Source organism: Stenella coeruleoalba (assembly GCF_951394435.1).
Source record: "Stenella coeruleoalba genome assembly, chromosome: 7".
In the NCBI taxonomy this organism is placed as follows: domain Eukaryota; kingdom Metazoa; phylum Chordata; class Mammalia; order Artiodactyla; family Delphinidae; genus Stenella; species Stenella coeruleoalba.
In genome coordinates, this window is record NC_137153.1 from 104,279,521 (window position 1) to 104,295,442 (window position 15,922).

The 15,922-nt window shown below is 41.3% G+C and overlaps 2 long non-coding RNA genes across 2 annotated transcripts in view; one reads left to right on the top strand and one right to left on the bottom strand.

Moving 5' to 3' along the window:
* LOC307188627 overlaps window positions 1-14,942 on the top strand; it is a 211,033-nt gene extending 196,091 nt beyond the window's left edge. The window contains exon 3 of the long non-coding RNA XR_013829028.1: window positions 13,844-14,942. This is a non-coding gene — a long non-coding RNA (uncharacterized lncRNA). The remainder of the gene's footprint in view (window positions 1-13,843) is intronic.
* The window catches only part of LOC307188628, a 206,285-nt gene that overhangs the window by 5,642 nt on the left and 184,721 nt on the right, over window positions 1-15,922 (bottom strand). The window lies entirely within an intron of this gene.

Here is a 15,922-nt window from a genome sequence, read left to right on the forward strand (position 1 = left end):
GTGACATAGGTAATGACTGGTTTTAAAAATGTATTTATCAGATGTAAAGAACAAACTTATGGATACTAAGGGGGGAAGAGGAGGTGGCATGAGCTGGAAGATTGGGATTGACATATATACACTACTATGTATAAAACAGATAACTAATGAGAACCTACTGTATAGCACAGGGAACTCTACTCAGTGCTCTATGGTGACCTAAATGGGAAGGAAATCTAAAACAGAGGAGATATATGTATATGTATAGCTGGTTCACTTTGCTGTACAGCAGAAACTAACACACCATTGTAAAGCAACTATACTCCAATAAAAATTGATTAAAAATTGTATTTATCTGTGCCTTTTTTTCCTTCATCAAAGAATACATTCTAATGAAACAGTAGAATGCCAATCAGAGTTAGGTTGAATGAAAATCTATGAACGCTAAGAAGGAAAAAGAATAAAGATACGATGATTGGAAACTGGGAAACATGTACTATGCCTTTGGCCAACTCAATATAATAATGAGCCATAATCAGTAGTAAAGGAGAATGTTGTAGGAAATACGTGTTCCCACCGTGAGTTCTGCAGAGCGTAACAACTCTCATATTCTACAGACCTCTTATTGCATCTGATATTAATATGCCCTTTGCATTCAAAATACAGCAGTTTCTTACATATTTAACCCTTTCAAAGGTCATCAGAGAAGTCTTCAGGACTCACATTTGGTGGAATCTGCTTCTATCTTCTGAAATCTGTAACGAATATTTCTCTTTCCAGAGTTCTATCATTGGACTCTGGACTCTGAGATCTGTTACCCTGATGAGTGTACGTATGCTCTGTGAAGGATTTAGATTGTGTGTTGTGTTTTCTTATGTTTATTCACCATCCTTCAGAATCTGGCAGAGTGCTTGGCATATAGTGGTACTTCATAAATATTTGTGAACAGAATAGATGAATGAATAATGCATACATAAATGTTAAGCATACATGAACATTCCCTAACTTTATTTTTTAATTTTCATTTTATATTGGAGTATAGTTGATTAACAATGTTGTATTAGTTTCAGGTGTACAGCAAAGTGATACAGTTATATATATACATGTATCTATTCATTTTCAAATTCTTTCCCATTTAGGTTATTACAGAATATTGAACAGAGTTCCCTGTGCTATACAGTCGGTCCTCGTTGGTAATCTATTTTAAATATATTAGCAGTGTATATGTCAATCCCAAATTCCCAATCTATCCCTCTCCCTCCCCTTTCCCCCCTGGTAACCATAAGTTCGTTCTCCATGGCTTCCCTAACTTTAAAGAGCCTCTGCTCTCTGCTACACTATACTCCCTTTCCTAAGCTCTGGAGAAAGGAACAGTAGACATTCTAATCAAGAAATCTGTTGTCAGTGTCAAGGGACACTTTAGCAGCCTACACTGGCCTGTGGTCCTGCCTTGTGTGGTTTTCCTTCTGATATGTTATGAGTTTGAGAAAGAAAAAAGTATTAGAAGAGATTTTGTCTGCAGATACAAAGAAAGAAAAGATGACGTTCCAAGATCCTTAGGCCCTCACACTGCTTTGGCAACAGGCTCACAGGCTGGAAAGACCTCTTCACACACTTTCTACTCAGCTCTCCTTTCTGACCAAAAAGGATGGGAATGCTGGGATTCTGTCCCCCTGATGGTGCAGCCTTGTCACACAACTTCAGGGGTCACTGTAAGACTTCAATACAGTCGTAACTTTGGTATTTTGGAAGGTTGCTTTCCGTAATAAGATGTTAAAATGGGACCTTCTGTGAGTTAGTTTCAGAATATACAGTATAGTGCTAACTACTTCTAGATGCTAGTGTGGTGTTAGATGACACAAGCAGAACTTATAAAGGCTGAGGTCAAAGGTTATGGAACCATTAGCCCAATATAAAAGTATAAAAGTGAGTGAAGAGAAGATTTAAAAAGTGAGAAGCATTTTAATGGGAAAAAGTTGTTAGAGATGTAGTCTTTTGCACATGGTGGGGGACAGGAGCTTGTTCTACCTCACTTCAAGCTGAATGATTGAAATTTTAGGGAGACTGGAATCTGTAGTCCATCTGATAATGGACTCTTGCTTGTTAAAGCCTAATGGAAAAAAACTGTGTCTGGTATCCGTTCTGGTGATAGATGAAGAAGGACAGTTTTATTGGAAATGACCCACTCTCCCAGAGTTCACTGGAGCAAATAATATATGCTTCTAATGGACCAGATGGTCCCAGGGGCTGGGAGTCATCCTGAAAAATATTTTTCCCAAAAAGGACTCCTAAATGGGTATTGGGACCCCAATAAAGAGAGGCTCATTGAGACTATCAGAAGCCAGAGAGGAAGCTGTAAATGCCCCCCTTGCAGGGAACTGAATCTGAGATATCCAGAAGCAATGGTGGACCACCTATAAAGAACTCACAAATATGTCACAAGAAGGGATTGGCTTTGAACATTCACTGAACCTAGTCTCTGTATTTACCCACTATGATGCCCAAAGGAAATCAATGTCAGATTACATCAGCACTGATGAAGAAGGACTTTTCCTGGCCTTTGCTTCTCCTCAGTCTTTCACTTCAATCCTGGAGGAGCCAGAGGCATCCTCATGAGGGGGTGGAGAAAAAAGAAAGAAAGGCAACTGTGAGCACCAAACCTGATGTAGACCTGACCTGGGGTAGGAAGAACCTTAAACTGCAAAGGAAGTTAAAATTGTGATAATTCCATAGGACTGAACATACTAATCACTGAACTGAGTCTGTCCAGGGGGTGTTTTTATTGGAGAGCAACCAGACAAGCCATGGAGCCAATTCAATATTACATCTAGAGAAGAACTAGCATCCAGGATACGTCTGGATGAGCAACGGGGAAAAAAAATAAGATGTTTCCCTCCTGCCATGCACTTGGAGTGCTGACCTTTCAACGTCTTGGCTATACTTTTATTGTTTGCAGGAGGGTAACTAGAGGGCACAAAGCTCACTATAGTTGAATTCCACCTATTTTCCTAGCCCAACCCTACCCTGTGCAAGATTCCCCTCTAATATAATTAAAATAACTAGTATCAATGACAGAGCATTTGCTTCATTCCACATACCATGCTAAGTGCTTTATGAACATGAACTAATTGAATCTTGTTGTTAACCATCCCAAGGCGGTAGGTATCATAGTCTCTTATTACAGTTTAGGAAACTGGGGCTAAGCTAGGAGAAGCACTTTAACCAATACCATATGACTAGAGAGTGGCAGAGTCCAGCTTCCAGCAAAAATCTCACCAACTCAAAAGTCTCCTCTATTAACCATGACCCCACTGCCTATCTCTCAAGCAGATGTTAAGAAGATATTTGCGATTAAGACTTTGTTAGTCTCTCATTAAACTCTGATGTCTGGGAAAGAACTAACCTTAAACAACACATTCTAGCTGAACTCTCCCATTGCCGTAAGAGTATCCTTTGTCTCTTGTTTGTCAAGTATCCTTTGTATCCTGTTTGTCAAGCAGCAGAAATCAATTCCCTGATATTTCTGCTCATTGTTATTAGTTCTGCCTTTTAACACCACATTAAACCAGTTTCAATACTTGAATGCATGAGACTCTTTTTGCTACAATGGCCATATCTCTTTTAAATTTCTCTTTTTCCAGTTGAAGGATCTCAGTAATTTCTAACATTTGTCATCCTTTAACTTGTCCTTAAATGATACCAGTTAAACTTAGCTTCCCTGACAAGTCTGTCCACTGTGGGATACAGACAGCACTTTGCTTGCTACACCATATTGTAGGCAATTTAAACATGTAGATGAAATTAGTCTTTAATAGTGAATGTTTGTTGGTTGGCTGGGTTGATGATTCCTCATCAGATTTTTCTTCAATCCGAATTCCTTAATCTAGACTCCCCACAGTTTGTTAACGTATCTCTAAAATCGTTCTGATCATATTAAATCTTGACTTTGCCCCTCAAGGGATTTGATATCTGTTTTGTTTTGTTGAGGGCCATGGCCTCATTTGAGTCATTTAAACGGTTCATGCTTCTGCCTTCCGCTTAGTGATCTTTTAATTCATCCCTGATACATCTGAGCTTGTTTGCTTTTTGACATTCTGCTTTGGATATAATCCCATGACATGCAAGTAGAGCTGTTTTCTAGACTTAGAAGCAGAGGGTTAGACTTCAGGGGGAATGTTAATGATAGAGCAGCTTTTTGCATGATCTTAATTTAGACATGGATTGACTTTAAGAGAACATGTGAATACAGAAAGAACGATAAGCAGGGAAGGAAGAACAAACTTGAGAACGTTGGAGGGGGAGGCATCTAAACAGTAGAGATGAATAATAATGACTAGCAACTGACAGCTTCGATTTATGAAGTAGTTACTACATTCCAGACTCTGAAAAGCGCTTTACCTGCATCATATATATAATTCTTGACACAATATTAAAAGGTAAACATTCTTTCCCTCATGTTACTAAGGAAAACTTGGGGATGTTAAATCACTTGCTATAGGTCTTATAGCCATTAAATTGCAGAGGTTAGATTCAAACTCACTTTCCTTGTAACTTCAAAGTCTAAGTATATATACAATGGAATACTACTCAGCCAGAAAAAAGAATGCCATTTGTAGTGATATCGATGGACCTAGAGATTGTCACACTGAGTGAAGTAAGTCAGACATAGAAAGACAAATATATGATATTGCTTACATGTGGAATCCAAAAAATGATACAAATGAACCTATTTACGAAACAGAGTCACAGATGTAGAAAACAAACTTATGGTTACCAAGGGGGGAAAGGGGAGGAGGGATAAATTGGGAGATTGGGACTGACATATACACATTACTATACATAAAATAGGTAACTAATAAGAACCTACTATATAGCACAGGGAACTCTACTCAATACTCTGTAATGACCTATATGGAATAGAATCTAAAAAAGAGTGGATATATGTATAACTGATTCACTTTGCTGTACACCTGAAACTAACACAGCACTGTAAATCGACTATACTCCAATAAAAATTAATAAAAAAAATAAAGGTCCCCCCAAAAGTCTATCATGCCTTAACCACTGCGCAATATTGCTTCCCAAGTCAGAAAGAATCTAAAAGAGGATGCCTAAGACACACAAACAAAAACCCAAAAAGTCTCTGATGTAGAAGAGAGATGGAAGAGAATATAAGACTACTGGATTTCATTAGAAAGTTGGAACTCGAGGGAACAGTGATCAATGTTTCAGCAGTGTGACGTAGAACTGTGTTCTCCACTATGTTGGAGGTGTGAGAAGATGATTCTACCACTTTCAGACTAAGAATAGATCTGTGGTTTTCAACCTGGGGCAAGTTTGTCTCCCAGAAGATATTTAGAATGTTTGGAGACATTTCTGGTTGTCACAGCTGCTGAGGGATGATAGTTTCATTTACTGGGAAGAGGACAGAGATGCCACTAAATGTCCTGCAAGGCACAGGGTGGTCCCACCACACTTACTTGGGCCAACTTGTCAATAATATTGAGACAGAGAAATCCTGGAATGAACTCAAGTTAGTAATCTTTACTAAAATTGAATTTTGATCTCCTTAATACCACGTAGCACTATCACGTCTGGAAGGAGTTGAGACTTGAGTACACAAGGAAATGGGCTCACCATGCAGGAAGAAGAGGAAAAGGAATATACTTTGGGGACGGGGACTTAGAGCCTTGGGAGGAACGTGCTGACCATGAACATGTCCTTGTTAATATTCAGTTCTGAGTTGAGACTTCGCGCCGGCCGTCCTTTGCATAGGTGGTTTTTGGGTCTAGCTAGAAAGACTTGGGCTTTGAATCAATACTCAATGATTGTAGCAGATTTGCCTGTCTCGTGTGTTTTTGCTATTCCTTCTTTATGAAAAAAAATCAATGTCTGCTGTCTATGAAAAAAAATCAATGTCTGCTGTAAGTTGAAAAAGGACGATCTGTTACTTGTTATATTTAGCATCACGAGGGAGGAGAACTGCAATATTTGCTCTCCATAAATTAGTAAAGAAAAAGATATTTTCCACCCACCCCACCCATTCCATGGCTTTCCACTGACTGCTGCATATATGGATATCCTGCCATATATCTCTGGAGAAATGGAGAGCTGAGATGCAAGGACAGGCCCATGAATGGGCCCATTGACTCAGTTATTCTTCAAAGAGCAGGCACGATTGCTTTTGGAGGCGGGGGGGGGGGGGGGGTGGTCAGTCCTGTCGCTGTGAATGAATTGCTGGGGCACAGCTAGTGAATGGGCTTCACCCAGTAATTCCTGGTTGATTCCTATTTGGGCCAGTGAGGAGGTGGGCAGCATCAGCTGTAACCCTAGGATCCAAAAGCAACTCTCCAAGCTGGGATGCCTTCCAATCATGCCCTGCTGATGGAGCCTAGGGGGGAAATGTAGGGATGATCCCTCTAGGTACTAGTGGAGGAGGAGAGGAAAAAGAAGGAAATGGTTTCCATGAGTTATTGCTAGGGGTTTAGAGAAATAAAAGCATAGTTTAAGGGGGGAGATGGAAGGACCTCCATAGGTGCCACTCCCATTGCTCTTGGGATAAAGTTCAAATTGCCTAATGTGACCGACTCCATCTGGCATAAACAAGTCCCTGGCTTCTCTCTAGCCTCTTTCTGGGGTACTCTTATCTTCTCCAGCCAGGCTGACCACCATCTTTTAGTCCCTCTAATCCTCGAGGTCTTTGAAAATGCTATTCCCTCGTCCTAGAAAGGTTTGCCCCCAATCCTACTCCTGGATAACTTCTACTCATCCTTAGGGTGTAGTCGGATCATAACTTCTCTGACCTCCCAGACTAGGTTAGATTCCTGTCACATGTTTCCATAGTAACCCAGTCTTCTTCACTGTGGTTATTCCAACTGCCATTCCATAGCTATGTTTCACATCTGTGAGCTCAGATGAAAGCTAGGACATGACTGCCTTGGTCATTCCTGTATTCCCAGTACCTAACCCAGCAACTGGCCCCTGGTAGGTATGGCTGAACGCAGTACTCAAGAGTAACTAATGAGGGAGAGAAAGAGTGAAGGAAGGAAGGAGGGGAGAAAGAAAGGAGGGAAGGGAGAAGGAGGCAGGAAAGAAAAGAAAGAAGGAAAAAGAGAAGTTCATATAAAAAAAACATTATCAATCATCAGGTTTAACTTCTGAGCTTATCTGTAAGTCAGTGGGAGAACTGAAGGCTAACATCTAGACCTCCTGAATCTGAAGCTGATAAAGTAAACAGACAAATAAACACAATAAATCTAGAGAGAGTATTCAGAAAGAGGCCAACTCTCCCCATAACTCGGAGGGAGAATTGAGTTTGTTATGTTTCAGTGTGAGTCAGTGCCTTGGGGTATTCTATCAAGTAGCCACGTGTTCTTTCTCCTGCCATTATTGAGAGAATGATTAGGGCCATTGCATTTGTAAAGCAGAAACTTTACGCCAATGGCTGTGAGTAGTACGTAAAGTACATTTCCTCATTTATCCTCAAAAACCACACTTGGAGGGACTTCCCTGGTGGTGCAGTGGTTAAGAGGCCGCCTGCCAATGCAGGGGACATGGGTTCAAGCCCTGGCTGGGGAGGATCCCACATGCTGCGGAGCAACTAAGCCCATGCGCCACAACTACTGAGCCTGCACTCTAGAGCCCGTGAGCCACAACTACTGAAGCTTGCGTGCCTAGAGCCCCTGCTCTGAAACAAAAGAAGTCACTGCAGTGAGAAGTCTGCTCACCACAACAGAGTAGCCCCCCGCTCGACACAACTATAGAAACCCTGTGTGCAGCAACAAAGACCCAATGCAACCAAAAATAAATAAATTTATTTAAAAACACACACACACACACACACACACACACACACACACACACACACACACACACACACACACACACACACACACACACACACACACACACACACACACACACACACACACACACACACACACACACACACACACACACACACACACACACTGAGATAAGGATTGATCCCTAGTGGTGATGGAGAAATTGAGCCTCTGACCACACTCCCCTGGGCACCTGGAAAACTTACTCATTTATCCCCTCTCTGATCCCCCACCTTCCTGATGACTCTTACTTGTACTTCACATGTTACTTTCTCTGGGGAGGTTTGCCTTACTGTCTTCCCTCACTGGGTCAAAGCCTCTCTTAAGGGCCTCCATCTCTTCTTTTTTGTACCTGTAATAATTCTAACTGAGCATTTTGTGTGTGTGTGTGGTACGCGGGCCTCTCACTGCTGTGGCCTCTCCTGTTGCGGAGCACAGGCTCCGGACGCGCAGGCCCAGCGGCCATGGCTCACGGGCCCAGCCGCTCTGCGGCATATGGGATCCTCCCGGACCGGGGCACGAACCCGTGTCCCCTGCATCGGCAGGCGGACTCTCAACCACTGTGCCACCAGGGAAGCCCTAACTGAGCATTTTTGAGTGATCGGTTGACGACTACATCAAGACAAGGCACGTGCCTGGTTTGGATCGCCCTTGTTTCCCCAGCCCCTGAACAGTCCCTGACACATGATATGTTGCCACTAACGCCTTATAAGCGAATGAGTTGGATCCTTTTTATGAGTACTTACTGCATTTTGAATCCTGTGCTGGTCTCTGGATACAAAGAAAATGAGTACATGTCTATTGCTGTAAAGAAGCTCGTAGTCACATGGGGGGCAAGTACTACTTTAAAAAAGGACTCACTAGAGCTTTGGGAGCAAAATAAAGCATGTTTTGCATTTGGGGAATAAAAACCATGCCCTTCCTTCTGTCCTCCTTTCCTCCCTCTTAATAACTAAAAATAAAACCAAAAAACTTTACTACGGCTATATGTACAGAAAGACATGCACCTACGTTCTCCATTTTCAGTGGAAAAGAACAAGATTCAGACACTTCTCCAGATGTCTCCAACCCTATAGCTTTCTAGAATTATAGAATTTTTTCAAAATTTGAGAAGTTTCCTTGATCCGATGTTCTCAGTGTAGAGACACAAGTGAGATCTTCTATTGTTTTTCTTTTCATTTTCCTCTAAAATTCACTTTTAAGTACTCCCATGAGTTGTTTTTTTTTTTTTTTTGATAAAATTTTGACCTGCCTAACTCCTATGATGAGACACTTCAGACACTGTATATTACAAGTGAGTGAGGCCATGGCATTGGCTGGGATGAAAATAAAGACCATGAAGTAACGAATAATTTCCTACTTATTCAAGGAAGATGTGCAGAGTGCCTGCCCTGTGGCGTATACAGTGCTGGGAGCTGAAATTACAGCAGAGAAAAAGAAAAGACACGAACCTTTCCCATACAGAGCTATCCTCCTGTAAATTTTTGGCAGAATTCATGAATTTGGGTAGTTTTTAACTATTAAGACTTTATTTTGTTAGAGCCATTTAAATTAAGAAGAAGGTACAGGGACCTCCCTGTTGGCGTAGTGGTTAAGAATCCGCCTGCCAATGCAGGGGACGTGGGTTTGAGCCCTGGTTCCGGAAGATCCCACATGCCACGGAGCAGCTAAGCCCGTGTGCCACAACTACTAAGCCTGCGCTCTAGAGCCTGCGAGCCACAACTACTGAGCCCACACGCCGCAACTACTGAAGCCTGCACACCTAGAGTCCATGCTCCACAACGAGAGAAACCTGCACACCGCAACGAAGAGTAGCCCCCGCTCGCAGCAATTAGAGAAAGCCCGTGCGCGGCAGCAAAGACTCAATGCAGCCAAAAATAAATAAATAAATTTAAAGAAAAGAGGAAGGTACAGAGAGTTCCCATGTACTCCCTGACACCATACATGTATAGCCTCCTCTATCGTCAACATCTCCCATCACAGTGGTACAGTTATTACAACTGATGACCCTACATCAACACATCATAATCACCCAACGTCCATAGTTTACATTAGGGTTCACTCTTGGGCTTGTACGTTCTATGGGTTTAGACAAATTTATAATGATAGGTAGCCATCATTATATGATCATACAGAGTATTTTTTACTGTCCTAAATATCTTCTATGCTCGGCCTATTCATCCCTCTCTCTTGGGTATATAATAAATGCTCAATTAAATTTTGTTGATGTAATTCGCTAAAGCCAAAAGACAATGAAATTTTGTGATATAGGTAGAGTTGGGTTTGCTTTTGGATGTGTGACTCTCCCAAAGCAATTAGTTTCGAGAGGTGTTGTTTCCAACAAAGACCTTAAAAAATATTACACAGCTTATGGTAATTTGGGAAAACTTTACTCATTCTTCTAATTCATCTCCCCTGAGGACTATTTCCCTCACACTTCCACTTTCTTCACTGGTGTGGAATTTGGTCAGAGAGACAGAGTACTTTACCTTTCAAGGGTACCCTAAGCCAAGTCTTTGAGTTTGCGATTGAGCACATGATTTCTTAGGAGGTTATAGACAAGAGAATTATGGTATTGGGAAGTCAGGCACTCAAGCAACAGGGATTCAGTTTAAATGAATTGATAACTGGGATCCCTTGAAACTTGTTATCTTTTAGACTTCCCCTGGCTTCTGTGACTAGAGGTAGATAGATGGTGACTCTCAATATCATCTTCCTTCCTTTCTTCTCAATCCCACCTTCACTGGTTCAGTGATCACACAGCCGATTCCTTCATTAATTCCTTCATTAATCAAAGATTTAGGGCTTCCCTGGTGGCGCAGTGGTTGAGAGTCCGCCTGCCAATGCAGGGGACACGGGTTCGTGCCTCGGTCCGGGAAGATCCCACATGCCGCGGAGTGGCTGCCATGGCCGCTGGGCCTGCACGTCCAGAGCTTGTGCTCCGCAACGGGAGAGGCCACAGCAGTGAGAGGCCCGCGTACCGCAAAAAAAAAAAAAAAAGATTTACTGTGCTTACACTATACATTAAGCACTATGCTAAGTGCTAAGGATTTAGATATGAATAAATTGTCATCCCTCTCTTATGAATGCTGTCTTCCAGTGGAGGATTACATAAGGAGGCAAGAAATTTCAATAGATTATGGCAGATGGGATGGTGGTGCAGAAACAGGGCTGGACCACAAAGCAAGGCTTCTATCTCCTTTAGGAGCCAGAGAGCACAGAAGATGAGCTGTCTGAGCTGAGGCCTGAAGGACAAATAAATGTCAGCTAGGCAAAGTGGAGGTGAGGTTTGGGGTGCGTTTTAGCCAGAGGCAACAGCATACAGAGACCTGGGGATTAGCAAGAGCATGGTAATTACAGGAGATAGCGAAGAGTGGATGAAGCCTGGTGTGTAAAGTTGGATGTGGATGTAGCAAGAGCCGAGGTTGGAAAAACATACAGAAGGCCAATCTTGGCAGCCTTGTCAGTTCCCTAAGTAACTGGAACTAGTACAGTGCTGGAACATTGGGACATCTTTGTTGAAAGGCTGAATGGATCAATGAACTTTATTCTGAGGGCAACGAGGAGTCCTTAGTTGATTTTGAATCACCTTCTGATTTTTGTTAGGTGATCACTTGACTGAGTCTTTCTCCATGTTTTGCAGTCAGTGGGACTCTGGGGAATGAGGAGAAGGAGACAGATAGAAGGGGATTCATCCTTGGGAGGAGGCTAAATAAGGCAGGTCTATGCCAAAGCAGAAGAAATGCAGAGACCATCAAGTCACAGGTAAACAACTGAATGGAACACGTGTGGTTTAAGCTTTCAGAGAATGGAGCTCTAGTCCTGTCTCTGTCCCTTACCATCTATGGACTTTTTAAGACCCAGTTTCTTCTTGTGGAAAATGGGTCATAACATCCTGGCACACGGCTGTTGTCACTATGTAATGCCTTCATATATAATGTCTATATACAATGCATATATAATGCCTTGTACAGTGTCCATACTTCTGTTTGGCTACTCAGAACAGATCATTTAAGGTAAGGAGCCATCACATAATTTGGGTATTTTGTAAAATATCACTAAGAATAATTCTATCGACTGAGTGCTTATACTGTTTCAGGCACTGTTCTAAGGATTTGCAGTGAGAATTGATTTAATCCTTCCAAAGACCCTTTGAGATAGGGAATTCTATTATCCTTATTTTACAAAGGAGAAAATGGAAGTACAGAGGGAGATCTAAGTTCACATGAGACTGTATTGCCAGAAGTGACAGAGCTGGGAATCAAACCCAGGCTGTCTGCTCCAGAGCACAGATTGAAATGCTTTCTTATACTATATTAAAAAAAAAAACAAAAAACACAAAACAGACATATTATAAATATCAAAACGCCACATGTGAAGTTTTTGGATCGGGCAACCCTGATCTGATGCTACATGGGATTATAAACTAAAGTCTCAAGGAAGTTGTCTTTTGGAACAATCTTAAATCATCTTATTTAGCCTCCTAATACTCAGATCAGAAATAGTCCTATTTTGTGTAGATTGCTAGACAATTAAACTACTGTTTTGCCTAAGCCTGTGTTTGAGTCACACAGGTTTATCTGGAATAAGTCGTGGCACTGCAGAAACATTTTTTATTATCTAGCTAAGAATCACCTTCTATAGACAAAGAAAAACAGGGCTCTGTTTGATGTGAAGAGACGTGGCAAAGTGTCTGGGATCTGTTCATGGAAATGATTTCGTAACAGAAAATATATCTGGGGCAATGGAGTTTGGTAAGTAGGAAAGGATATTCAGGTTTGAGGTAGTTTTCATCACTGAACTCATTAGACAGTTTGGTTGTATTTAACAGAAATAATCAAACTTGTTTAGATAATTAAGGGGCTTTACTGATGGTCATATCCAAAAGTCAGAGGTAAGGCCAGGGTTTCTGTAGCCAGAGCTCAATATTATGAGCAAAGGTCTATTTTCTGTCTGTTTCTTCACTCTGCTTTCTACCTGTTTGTTACCATCTTAGCATATAAGATGGATATAAGATAGCAGCCAGACGCTCTAGGTCTGCAAGTTCATTTATAAGTGGGGACAGGAAGAACTTCACTCTCATTAGGGCTCCTTAAAATGTGAGAAAGCTTCACTCCCAGAAGCTTCATTCTCAGCTTATGTCTCCTTGCATCTCATTGGCTTAAATGGTGTCACATGACCATTTCTAAACCAACTGTGCTGCCTGGTAGATGGGCTTCACGGATTAGCATACACCAATCAAAGTCTACCTCTGGAGTTGGAGGTGAGTCAGTCCTACCCAAAATGCATAGCTAAGAATGGCAGAGTTGGTTCTCCAAAGGAAATTTGTGGAACTGTTACCCTCAAGAAAGAGAAATGGGTGGTAAATGGTAAACCAAGTTATACACAGTCATCTCTGTCTAGGAGAGAGTCTAAGCTTGCAAGTTCAAAGCACTGTCTTAAAGCAGGTTATGGAAATCCAAACATTTACACTAAGAAGGAAGTTTTCATCAATTGGATTATAAAATCTGGGTTCACTCAGCATGATTGGATCATCTGGCCCATAGCTATCTGGAGGTCATTCTCAGAGCTCAGAGGACTATTAAAGTGGGAATGTTTTATTTCCCAGGGAAACTGATCTGGGAGAGAAGTCGCCTTGTCTAAGCCCCCCAAGGTGATAAACCAAAGCAGGCATGAGAATAACACTCTTCCTTGCTGTCTTAAGAAAGCACACAGAGATTAAGTGAGGTTTCAACTAGTCATGACAAGCGCCAAACTATTCAAGAGATTTTACCCAAACAATTTAGCTAATTCCCCTGATTATTTCAAACATTAACTCACAATAAGGCAGGACAAGAGTTAAGTAGAGGTACACACATGCACTTTAGACAGGCCTGTGAGTGGGAGCATGTTGTGTTCTTATTTATTTACAGGGCTTAGTATCCAAGGGACATGCTGTATAGCCATTTATCAAAACTGGGGCTTGAGTTTGACTCTGGTTTAAGTTTTCCATGATCTGCTCACAATATTTCTTCCTTTAGGCAGTTCTTCCATCTGGCCGATCCCAAGTTAATGTTCATGTAATTCATCATTTTTAGAAGCTACCTCCCAACATGTTGGGCCCAGCTCAACCAGTCACAGCTTTTTATGAGACATCATTCAACTGTCTTAGCATCTCAGAAGGAAGAACTCCACAATTATCTTTTATGGAAAGACTTTGAACACACATTTTGAAGTTGCATGCCCAGGACTTTATGTGCAGAAGAATCAAGGTATCGTATTAACCAATGTCCTTGGCAAGTCCCTAGGACTAAATTTCAAGCTACAAGATGTTTATTGTTCATCTCAAAGGTCAGCTTTGACCGCATTTATTAAATTGCAAACTTGCTTGTCTTTTGTCATCAGAAGATGGTATGAATTAAGGCTTTCTTGCTCTGGTCACAGTGCAGATGAGAGCTGAAAAACAGCTAAAGGAATTGAAGTGACCGAGAACATTGAACCAAAAAAACATAATAAACACTCATTGCTCTTGGGAGTCCCCACACTATTTGAGACAACACAGAAATGTACTATTTTTTTAAATATAAGGTGGACTAAGTATCAACCCCTTCCTTAAAATAAATAAAGCTGTAAGAAGATAACCTCCCACACCACTGAGCTTGCCTCCTCCAGTTCCCACCATCCCGATCTGTTCTTATCACTTTTGCAATCAAACAGTTTCAATGGGTTTTCACTGCCTTGGTTACCAAGTTCGAATGCCTTAAAAGATGTGCAAAGCCTCCATCTAGCCCCATCTCCTGCTATTCTTCAAGCTCCCATTTTATCACCAAATAAATAATGAGTTAATTTTCTATCACATGCTATGTATCTAGTCACAAACCTAAGCTTTTTGCAAATACTGCTTCTTTGGCCTGAAATGACCTCCCCTACTTACCTAAATAATGGCATCACCTTTCATGATTTAGCTTAAATATTGAAACTCTTGGGAAGGGTGAATTTCATGGTAAGTGAATTATATTTTAATAAACACCTTATTCAAATTGACAAAACCTTGAGAACTCTTTTCTAACAAATTCTCCTCTCTTACCTAACTCTACCACACACAGATACCTGCAAGCAGATATCAACACACACACACACACACACACACACACACACACGCACACGCACACACACACACATGCGTGCGCGCACACACGATACCAGGTTAGAGACCCATACTTATATACCTTATATAATAGCTTATATACCATAGCTTATATACCTATCTATCTCCTGTATTTATGGAGTTACTTGTTTATTTTCCATCTAGATTTGGGGTCTCCAGTATGGTAGCCATTAATGACATGAGGATGTTGAGCACTTGAAATGTGGTTCAAACTGAGATGTCCTGGAAAGGTAACAATCACACAGTACAGAGTCTTGTTATAAAAAAAAATTGTAAAATGTCTTATTCATAACTGTGTAATGATTACATGTTGAAATTAAAATATTGTGGATACATTGGTCAAATAAAAAGACTAGAATTAATTTCATCCCTTTTTTTAAGCCTGTTTAAATGCATCTACTTGAAAATTTAAAATGATGTTTGTGGCTCACATTATTTCATTTGGACAGCACTGATCTAGACTGTGAGCTCCTTGAAGGTAGGAATACGTCCTGTTGGTCTCTGCAAGAATCGGGCCCATGGTAGGCACTCAAGAATACATCTCTGCATAAGGTGAGTGAATGAATGTAATTAAGTCCCGAACCGAGAACACTGAGACCACGGGGGAGAAGACATGCAAGGCAATCTGTGCAACGGAGGGAAGACTTAAGCCTTGAAGCTGGGAGGGATTTCAGCAATACAGAAGAGATTGTAGGGTGACTTTCCCAAGTCACTTCCTCCTTCCGAACTTAGGTTTCCCATATAAAAATAAAAGGGCAGGGCGAAATGGGCTTTGATGCCAGTCCATTAAGAATCTGTGGTAAAGATGGTATCCACCAACTAATGTGACCACTCCAGTTGGACTGCACATTGCCAATTAACTCCCTATGTGTGTAGAGGGTCCAGGCATGCCTGGGGTTTCTTTTAAGAATTTTCATATACTTGTGTGTTTTGTGCCTGTCTCAGTCGATCA